General features: G+C 46.1%; 1 long non-coding RNA gene across 1 annotated transcript; it reads left to right on the top strand.

The window, feature by feature from the left end:
* Positions 1-21: 21 nt before the first annotated feature.
* On the top strand, positions 22-582 carry LOC104852045. The gene is made up of 3 exons (XR_777394.2): positions 22-159; positions 269-282; positions 372-582. It is a non-coding gene; the product is annotated as an uncharacterized LOC104852045 (long non-coding RNA).
* Positions 583-11,156: the final 10,574 nt, after the last annotated feature.

Here is an 11,156-nt window from a genome sequence, read left to right as displayed (position 1 = left end):
GCCCTAGCGGGCCCCCCGTGGTGGCCGGGGGTGGGCGCACAAGGAAGCCAATCAGCCAGCAGGGCTCCAGAAGGGGCTGAGCCCCCAAGTTCCATGTTTCTTAACCCCCAGGTTCTTGACTTTCTTCTGCGCCCTGTTTGGGAGCTAGGTTCGCATCAGGTACATTCTTTAGGGGAAGCCAAACTCTTGTCCCCACTTCCTCTGCGGACAGGGGCAACTTGACTCCTACTCAACTATTTTCTTTTGCCCTAACTCTGACCTCCCTTAGGATGCACCATGCAGGTATGAGAAAGTGTTCCAGCCCTGGCTAGGAGCGGAGGGTCCTGCATAGAGCCAGTTCCTGAAGTTCTCATATCCCCCTCTCTCCCCAGCCCTGGACTTGGTTCCACCCATGCCCCGTTGAAGCGGTGGAGGGTTAGACTCACCTACAACTCCCGTGAGAAATCGCGAGACACTTCGGTCTGTGGTCTCCCATCAGCCTCTGCTCCACCTCCCAGCAGCCCACATGTCCCCTAGGAGGAAACTTTTCGTGAATCTTTGATTTGTCATGATGAGGAAAATCCCTACTTATGCAAATAAATACAATAATTGAGTCATGTGATAGAGATTAGTTTACAGCCTGTAAAGTTTACCAAGCAAGCAAAGCTCCACAGTGCCTAGACTTGTGCAAGATCCCCCAGTGAGAAGAAGCGGGAAGGCACAAGAGATTTCTGCTCTGAGGGTGTGGTGGGGGAAGAGGACCACTCCGGTTTGCAGAGGAGTCAAGCTGCTGGCAGTGGCTGGTAGGGGCTCCCTTCCTCATAGATGTGCGCCTTCTAGCTCTGTCCTCACCAACTAGAAGGCGCAGGGCAGCTTTCTAGGGCCTCTTGTAAGGGTACCAACTCCATTTATGAGGTCTCCCCACGCCTTTTTTTTTTTCTTGTACTGAGGATTTTTAAATTTTAAGATAGGGTCTCAGATGCTAGATTTCCCTGGCTGGGTTGAATTTATGAGCCTCCTGCTTCAGCCTCCCAGAGTGGTGGTATGTGCCACCACCCTCAGCTCAGGGCTCCATCTTCTTGATCCATCTCATTGTCGCTCAAAGGCCCTGCCCACTAATACCATGCCTTAGGGACTTAGGATTTCAACATATGGCTTGGGGGAAGATACAGTCAGACCAAACCAGAAAGACCTGGGTCATGTAGCTTAATGTATGGGGTCAGGATTCAAACTCATATCACTGACTTCAGTGCTAAAGGTCCTAACAAGTAAACCATAGTGGGGGTGAAAATGGACCATAGCAAAGGGCTTGGAAAGCCAGTTCATTTGTCCTTTTTTTTTTTTTTTTTTTTTTTTTTTTTTTTTTTTGGTTTTTTGAGACAGGGCCTCACTATGTAGTTGAGACTGAACTGGAACTCACTGTGTAGCCCAGGCTGGTCTCAAACTCACAGCGATCCTCCTGCCTCAGCCTCTTGAGTGCTGGGATTACAGGCATGTACCACCACACCCAGCTTCAATTCATTTGTCCTTGACAACAACACGGGTCACTGGAGGTCAGGGAGCCATTTGACTTCACACAGCTCAAGTACCAGATTTTTTTGTTTGGTTTGTTTTTTGTTTGCTTCCTTTTGGAACCAGGGATCAAACTCAGGACCTCATGCTTGCCAGACAGGGGCTGTGCCACTGAGCTAAATCCCTGGCCCTGTCTGTTTTGAGGCAGGGCCTCACTATGTAGTCCAGGCCAGCCTTGAACTCACTGTGTGGCCCGGACTGGCCTCGAACTTGTGGCAATCCTGCCTCCCTCTCTGTGCTAGAAGGAGTTCACTGTCGTGGGGAGGGGTCAACCCAGGAACGGCAGTGCTGAGCTGAGTTACTGTAGTGTGTTCAGGTGAAGAAGCATGAGCACAGCCCGGCAGGATGTGGCACACTTGGAATCCCAGCACTCTGAGGGGGCTGAGGCAGGAGGATCCCAAGTTCAAACCCAGCCTAGATAATTTAGCAACTTGGTGAGATTCTGTTTTAAAATTTAAAAATAAAAATAGAAAAGGCCAGGGATTTAGCTCAGTGGCACCACACTTACTCACAAATGCAAGGCCCTGAGTTCGATTCTCTGTACCAGAAAAAAAAATTTTTAATTTAAAAGCTGGAGATGTAGCTCAGTATGGAGGCCCTGGGTTCAGTCTCCAGTTCCCCCCAAAAAGGCTAATCAAGAGTTGCATACTGCTAAAAGCTAAAAACAAGGAGATACTGATCCTAGGGAGCCTGGGAAGGTTTGGGTGGGGGCCCAGGGCCCCGCCTGCAGCAACATTGCAGCAGTTTCATTTGTTTCTGCTCAGTTCACAGATTCTGTCCGTGGCCACAGTGAATGGCATCTGGATTCCCGTGCTTTACTATGTGACTCGCCCACCTTCTTCAGACAGTCAGGGTGCCAGGACAGGGATGGCCATGCCTGCTTGCTCCCTGTACATGCCGCTCTCCTGGAAGCCTCTGTGTGAGCCTGGGGTCCCTGCCTGCTGGCTTCTGAGCCAAGCCTTAGGCTGAGGCTCCTGGCACAGTGGGCTCCAAGAAAACTACGGGGTGAAGCCCTAAGAACAGGACAAAGGTAGAGGGTGGCCTGGCTGGCTGGGGACAGTGAAGCCAAGGCTGGGACACAGGGGAGACAGACACGAGGAAGCAGTCACCACCAGAAAGCCCTGTCATGGGAAACTGTCCGGCCCTAGCACAGCCCTCTCTCCCCATAGGCTTAGGGTTGGCTGTGCTGATGTCCATATCTGTCTCTCACTTTTTATTTGTGTGCTTTGCTGGCTGGTTGGTTTTCTTGAGATAAGGACCCCTCGCGTCGTCCCAGCCAGCCTTGCCACTGTAGCCCGGGCTGGCACTGAACTCATGAGCTTCCCTCCTCAGCCGCCCAAGTGCTGGGATCACAAGTGTGCATCACCACATCCAGGCTGTAGCCACACTGCTAGAGACCATGGCTCCTGCCATTGAGAGGAGTCTGTTGCCAGGATTCAGCTAACAGAACACTGCAGGGCACCGTCTGAGCCTGGCCCGGGAGTGAAAGTGCAACTGTGCTTTTACCCATCGTGAGTGTGCAGCGGGACTCATTAACAAAGACAGGTTAGCAAGACAGAAACAACTCGTTAGCAATACATCACCCAGGAGGAAGAAAAGTAATTCAAAGAAGTGGCCTAGAAGTGCAGCCTATTTGGCATTTTCAAAAAGAACAGTGAAGGGCCAGGGATTTAGCTCAGTGGTTCCACCACCTGCTTCACAAATGCAAGGACGTGAGTTTGATCCCCAGTACAGAAACAAAACAAAACAAACAAACGAACAAAAAACCAGCAACTTGTAGAGGAAGGACAGGACAAAGGAACTCAGTGTCAGGCATCCAAGGGTGGTAGTGGTGGGAGGTGAAGTCATGAAAGGAGAAGATTGGTTTGAAGCTTCCCTGGGTGCCACTTCTGGATGGATAAGCGTTTAGAGTCATCCTGAGGAAAGAATTTATATCCTAGCTGGGCTGGGTGACACACGACTGCAATCCCAGTGTTCTGGGAGGCTGAGGCAGGGTGATGTAAATTCAATCCCCAGCCTGGGCAACTCAGTGACTTAGTGAGACTCTGCCTCAAAATACAAAATAAAAAGGAAGGATCAGGGGTATAACTCAGTGTGAAGTCCTTGGGTTCAGTCTTCAGTCACACACACACACACATAAAATCTCCTGCTATAGGCAGAAAAGAGAAAGGGTAAAGAAAGCTTTTCTCTGACATTTGCTGCTTTCTTAATTGCCTTGGGCTCAAAATTAATTTTTATGTCAAAGAGGTGTATTTGGGGATGATATATCTCAGGTTCCTTTAACCTTGCACACTTGTCCCTTCCTTGGGACCCCTGCCTCCACCACGAAAACCAGCTCAGGATGGAGCAGTGGACTGAACACCAGGCGAGGAGGGTCCAGTCACCCCATCGGCCCATCCTAGGCCAGCCGGCCCTCCCTGCACACTCGCTGACCAGCACCACCTCCCTGCCACATCTTAGGGGCCAGATCTAGTCACAGGGCAGAGGCTGGGACACAGACCCTTGGTGAGAGGAGTCTGGGGGCACATGAGTGTGTGTGTATGTGTGTGTGTGTGTGTGTAAAAGAATCAACTTGGCTTCGTGTGTTTTATTTTTGTACAACTTCTAGAACCAGTTTCATTTTCCAGTTTTGCAGATGTTCCAGCTGCCATTCACGTAACTTTCTAATCTTTAAGATCAATTGATATGAAAGATGAACAAGTCCCATTGAGTAACTCATTAAAAAAAATTCCTTAAGACAAAGAAACAGCTTTGTTTTTAAACTCCCAAAGCACAGTATTTCAACAGCAGCAGCCAACATAGGTCTAGCAGCTTAGCTTTACCCCATAAATGAGGCTTTGTATAAACCAGTTATTGTCCTGATGAGCAAGACTGGCTCAGACTGGAACTGCCCAGCTGAGGGTAGACTTTCAGAGCAGTTGGCACACTTAGCCTATTCAGGTCAATGCAGCGTCTCAGTACGTATCTCAGGCTGGCCTCAAACTCATGGTAATCCTCCTGCCTCAGCCTTTCAAGTGAAATTTTCCACATGAGATTAATTTTAACTACAGTATTCCAGTTATTGCAATAGATCCAACATATCATTTTAGCATGTAATCAATATATATTTCTGCTGATACATTTTACCCTTTAAAAAATTTTTTCAGACCATGTTTTTAAAATCCAATGTGCATTTTACGCTGATAGCTCATTTCAACTGGGACCAGGGCATTTCTGGAGCTCAGTGGCTCAACGTGGCCAGTGGCAATTGGACCAGTCGGGTTTAGTTATCTTTATCGTTTGTCCTGCCCTCTACCGACAGAGCTCGGTCATTACATTCAGTTTAGGCCGGAATCTGCCGCAGGTCCACCCTACTCAAGCGGTTCAGCGGAGTGATGACCCTCGTGCACAAAGAACACGAGCTGTTCCCTCTATCTTCGCAGGTTAGCTGCTTTGTATTTAATCGCCACCGTCACCAGCTGTTTCTTTTGCGAAACAAATTCTCTCTAGCAGAGCAGCTCCGACTTCTGTTAATGACTCTCTTCTAATCACATTCCTCAAGATCCAGAGCGCGGGCCAGGGATTTAGCTCAGGGGTTCCGCCGCCTGCCTCGCATGCGCAAGGACCCCGTATAAAAAAAAAGAAAGAAAAGAAAGATCCAGAGCGGAAGCCCTGGTAGCCTCCAGCGCTCTGCTGAAAGGCGCTGGACTAGCTGCCTACACGCCTCCGGTGACACCAGGTTCTTCCGCCACTTGAGTAGCCTGGGGGTCTAAGACTGGAGCCCCGCCGCCCTTCCTTTGTGTAGTTCTTTCCCAGTCTCCAAGAACACCACGCATGGGAGGAGGAGGCTCAGTGGCAGAGCGCTTCTTGCTTGCTGTAGGACCTGGATTCCATCCCTGGTACTGAAAGGGCCAAAACCAAAACAATTCGCTTGTTCCATCAACACAGTATGAATTGAACACCAGTCAGGCACCAGGCCACTGCTAGTGCTGGGGAGACAGCAGCAAACAAAACAGAAAGGCCAAGCGTGGCAGCACACTGTAATTCCAGCACCCTGAGAGGCTAAGGCAGTAAGATCACAGGTTCAAACTCATCCAGGGCAACTTAGTGATTTAGGAAGACCCTGTCTCTGTCAGGTGTGGTGCACACTTATAATCCTAGCACTCGCAAGACTGAGACAGGAGGGTCAGCGCAAGTTTGAGGCCAGCCTGGGCTGCACAGTGAGCTCAAGCCTGAACTACATAGCGAGACCCTGTCTCAAAAGATAACAACAAAAACCAGCCAAACAACCAAATAAAAATAAAAAACAAAAAGAGCTGAGTGTGGCTCAGTACGAAAGGCAAAGGCCCTGGGTTCCATCAGCAGTACTGCAAAAGAGGGGAAAACAACAACAAAAAACAAAAGCACTTGCTCTTCTGCTGGTAGGGAGAGAGCCAATCGGTCAAAGATTTAATACACAGTTATATGTAGGCTGTTAGTGCTCATCCTGGGATGAGGAGCACACACACACATGTGCAGTGGAAGCTGGAGTTTTCAGTGGGGTTCCCGGGGTAGGTCCTTGAGAACGTGACATTTGAGGAGAGTCTTAGCAGATACAAAGGAATTAACTAAGAGCGACCCTAGGTAATGTGCCTGGGAGAGGGCAACAGCCAAATGAGCTCTAAGGACGGGCGGACCCGGTGTGTTGGGGAAAAGCCAGGAGCCAGCAGGTCCCCCAGAAGGGGCGGGGCGAAGTGCTGGAGCGGTCAGCACGGAGGAGGAGCCCAGTGGGGCCTCTCAGAGGACGCTGGCTTTTACCTGGATTCAACTACAGGTGGCTAACCTTCTCTCACTCCCGGTTGAATAAATAAATACAGGTGTAGATGTGCAGCGGACCCTCAGGTTACAACCGGCCTGACATAGGAACAACTTGGGTTAATTAGGTTAACAGAAGATGCATCTGCTTCTACATTGACTTAAATTACAATCAGTCCTTAGGAACCGATCGAGTCCGTAAGACAAAGGGTCCACTGTACCATGTTGTGTACGTGTAACGTGCCAGGTATCAAAAAATAAATAAAACAAACACCCATTGAAAAATACCTGGTTATAATTTTACTGCATGTTCACCTCGTCGATTAGCGTACCGTCGGTTTTGCCAAGTTTTGAGCTTGGTTTGAGTGGGATCACTGACCTTCTGTGACCCCCATTCTCCCCCTCAACCCGACATTCCCGGAATTTGGCTGATGCCACTGGCTCATAAGTGACCGCCCTTACGATGCCGCCACAAACCTTCCTGAGGCGGAGATTGCAGGGTTTTTGCCTGCAAAATAGATTGCTAGGTCAAGCGCGCCCTCTCTCGACTTTATCACAAAATGTCCACAGCCTTTTTTGGCGAAAGACTTCCAATTGCTCTGTAGCCTCGCTAACTGGTATTCTCGGACTTTAAATTTTTTGGCTAAACCAGATGTGGTGGGGCACACCTGTAATCCCAGCACTCGGGAGGCTGAGGCAGGAGGATAGAAAGTTAAGGCAAAAAAAGAAAAGAAAAGAAGAGAAAAGAGAAAGTTAAGGCCAGTCTGAGCCATACAGTGAGCCCATCTCAAAAAACAAAAATAAATAGTTTTTGGCTAGCTGGTGGTTGAAAGACGATATCTGACTGTGATTTCACTTTATGCTTCACTCATTAATAATGAAGTTAAGCATCTTTTCTGATTTTCATTGGCCATTTGTATTTTCTCTTTGGTAAAGTAACTATACAAGTCGTGTGTGTGTGTGTGTGTGTGTGTGTGTGTGTGTGTATTTTTTTAGAGTTGGGAACTGAAACCAGGGCCTCCCACATGGCAGGCCAGGGATATATCACTAAACTACACTTCTCAGATCTTTTAAAAATTTTATTTTGATACAGGGCCTCAATAAATTGCTTAGGCTGGCCTTCAATTTGTAATCCTCCTGCCTGGGCCTCCCGACACAAGCATGTGCCACCACACCCAGCTCTGGTAACTCTCAACACAAATTCTTAATTTAAGAAAGCTAAGTTTCTCAGTCTTTTATTTCATGCTGTGCTTTTTGTATCTAGTTGAAGAACTCTTTCACTACCCTGAGAATATAAAGATATTTTACATTGCCTTCTACAAATTTTATGGTTCTGCATCTTGCTATAAATCAGATAGCTTAGATGGGGGGTTGCATTTCTAAGAAAACCAAAGCCTAGTTTTTCTGTTTTATATTTGTGTGATTTTTCTTACAGCTTTGTGGTTTTGGCTTTGGGATTCGTTTTGTTTTGTTTTTTATTTTGGGGCATTGGTACTGGAGGTCAAACTCAGTACTTTGTGCTTACTAAGCAGGCATGGCACCACTGACCTAAATCCCCAGCTCTGTTTTTGGTTTTTTGACACAGGGTCTGTCTATGTAGGTCAAGCTGGCCTTGAACTCACTATGTAGCCCAAGCTCTTCTCAAACTTGGAGCAGTCCTCTTGCCTCAGCCTCCCAAGTGCTGGGATAATAGGCATGCGCCATCATGCTGGGCAGCTCTGTGTTTTTCTCCCATTCAAGTGCCAACCAGGTCCAACTCTGTTTAGGTTCCGAGATTGGAGAAGATCAGGCGTGTTCAGGATAGGTCCATAGATAGCTCTGTGCTTTTCTGAGAGTTTGTGTTGCTTTTCACTTTTTTCCACTTAAAGAAAGGAACTGGCATCTTCTTCACCCTGTCATTAAACTTTTGAACTTTGTAATCATATCGACTGTAGCTTGAAAGCAATTTTTCTTCTCCCTGAGGATACTTTCTGCTCATCGGGACAGGTGGCCGTTAGAACTACTGCATGGAGGCCAGGGTGACACCCCCGACCAATTCCCTGTTTTTTGTATTGCATATGGCTCTCTTCTTACTATTCTTTACTTTTGCTGCAGTACATACCTCGGCCGCTCTAGAAAGTGCACACGAAACACAACTCTTTCTTTTAACATCTCAGTTCATAATTTGGCTGGGGATTGAATTCTAAATTCAAAATAATGGGCTGGGGATTTAGCTCAGTGGTTCCAGTACCTGCTTTGCAAGTGCAAAGACCTGAGTTGGATCCCCAGTACCTAGTACCCAGTACCAAAAACAACAATAAATTAAAAATAATGTTTCCTAATGTACTACCCAATTAATTGTGATTTTGGAGAATTTTGTGGACATTTTTTTTCTTTTTAAACACAGGCTTTTGCTAAATTTCTTGGCCTGACCTTGAACTCACAATCCTCCTGCCTCAGCTTCCCTCATGCTGGGATGAGTCATGTGCCACCACGCCTGACTCCCAATTGATTGTTATACAGCCCTAAAACAATAATTTCCTTCCATGTCTAGTGGACTCTGCTATTCTGTACAATGCACTGAAAAGTCAGCATTGTAAATATATCATGACTTTTTAAATACTATTTTCATTGTAGATAAGTTTCCTAGTTGATGTAAAATGTCAGCTGTGGTGTTGGAGAACTGACAATAGAAATATTCTAGGGCAGGTGGGCATGGTGGCTCAGTCTTGTAATTCCAGCACTTTGGGAGGCTGAGGCAGGAGGATTGCCATGAGTTCAAGGTCAGCCCTGGCTCACAGTGAGTTCAAGGCCACTCTGATCTCAAAACAACAAAAAAAGATTCTAGGGCTTATTTTTGTTTTGTTTATATTTTGGTTTTTGTTTTATTTTTTGAAACAGGGTCTCGCTATGCAGACCAGGCTGGGCTCAATTCAGGATCTTCCTGCCTCAGCCTCTTGAGAGCTAGGATTACAAATAGGCACCACTATGCTTGGCTAATTTTTTTCATTAAGTTTATTGGTATTTTTCAGGTATACAGTACAGTTACCCTCATCATTGGGTTCTTGTACCCTTACATGATGTACCTTGATTCTTATTTTTGTTTCCCCAGTGCCCTACCCTCTCTTCACCCCCTCCACCCTTCCCCATTTACAATGGCAGGCGACGGAACTACTGAGCTAAATACCCAGCCACCCTTCCCCATTTACGAAGACTTTGTTTCCATTTTTTTTCCTTTTCTCATATTTTTTCTTTTTTCTTCTTTCCTTTCCCCTATCCTTCCCATTTCCCCTGCTCTTTTAGACTTGTTCTTCCTTTTTTTTGTGCTACCGGTGATTAAACTCTGGTCCTTGCACTTGCGAGGCAGGCCACCGAACCGCTGAGCTACATCCCCCGCCCTCTTCCTATTTATTTCGTATTATTGATTACATCACTTTTTTTTTTTGGTTCCGGGAACAAACTCAGGGCCTTGCGCTTTCAAGGCAGGCAGTGGAACCACTGAGCTAAATCCCCGGCCCATCAGTTATACAATTTGAACCTTATTTATACTTTTAGTTTTTCACACCAGAGAAACTATTCGGTATTCACACATATGTGTCCTATTTATTTCATTTAAGAGTATGGCCTCAATGTGCATCCATTGAACTATAAATGTCTCTAGTTTCTTGTTCTTTATGGCTGAGTAGTACTCCATTTATAGAAAACCCACATTTTCTTTATCCTGTTTCCAGCTGATGGGCAATTGGGCTGCTTCCAAGTTTTACCTGTTAAAAACTGTGCTTGTGTAATTTTTTTTCAGTAGTGAGGATTGAACCCAGGACCTCACGCATGCTAGGCAAGTGCTCTATCGCTGAACTGCATCCCCAACCCAAACTAGACCCTCCCCTCATACTGGGGCTTGAACTTAGGACCTTGTACTTGCCAGGCAGGCACGGTACCAATGAACTATATCCACGGCCCCAACTCAAGAGGTTTTTTGGGGGGGGTGGTTACTGGGGATCGAACTCTGGACCTTGTGCTTGGGAAGCGGCAGTTAAACCACTGAGCTAAATCCCAGGTACAGCCCATAACAGATTCTGAAAAGCAGGCTTCAGGAAGAAACTAATGAATGTTGCTAATGCTCTTGAATTATAATGAAATGCTTTTTAATTAAAAATAAATTAAGCTTTCAAAAAACCGTTCTCTTTTCAAATAAGACCATATCTGATATATTGTCTTTCAGTCTCTTTCATTTGGCTGACAAACATCTGATTTTCATTTCTTTGTGGATGATCTATGCTTTCTCTCTGTAAGTGTTCTTTATTTTTTAATCTTTCCTGGTGCTGGGGATTGAACCCAGAACTTGAGGCATATTTGGAAAATGTTCTACCATTGAGCCTAGGAAGCTTTTCTTTGTTCTTTTTCTTTTTCCTCTCTTCTTTGGGGAGGAGGGGGATTGAGCAACACCATGTCTTGCCAGCACATGCCTTGGATATAGAATAATTATGGAAAAAGGCTGTTGGCACCCACCACTCCACCACATGCCTAAAAAATACAACAGAATCTGAAATGCTGCCCAGAATTCTGGATTCACTGGAAAATATGTGCAAATCTCAAAAAGTCTCATTTATTTCAGCTAGCATGATGAAAAGTTTCAGCTTCAATGACTGTAAAGTCCTGTCCTCCTTTCCTGCCCTCGTCAAAGAATGAAAATGGGGAGTAGAAAGAGAGGAGGACTTTTAGTTGTTAGCATTTAAGATGCAATTCACTAAACCTCCACAGAAATTTTAGTAGGTTACTCGTCGTTGTAATAGGTTTTTTTTTTTTTTTTTTTTTTTTTTTTTTTTTTTTTTTTTTTTTTTTGGTTCTAGAAT

The sequence above is a fragment of the Fukomys damarensis genome, unplaced genomic scaffold, assembly GCF_012274545.1.
Source record: "Fukomys damarensis isolate Sample0158 unplaced genomic scaffold, DMR_v1.0_HiC HiC_scaffold_32, whole genome shotgun sequence".
Taxonomy (NCBI): domain Eukaryota; kingdom Metazoa; phylum Chordata; class Mammalia; order Rodentia; family Bathyergidae; genus Fukomys; species Fukomys damarensis.
The sequence above is the reverse complement of the archived record's forward strand: the minus strand, read 5'-3'. Positions and strand labels throughout refer to the sequence as shown.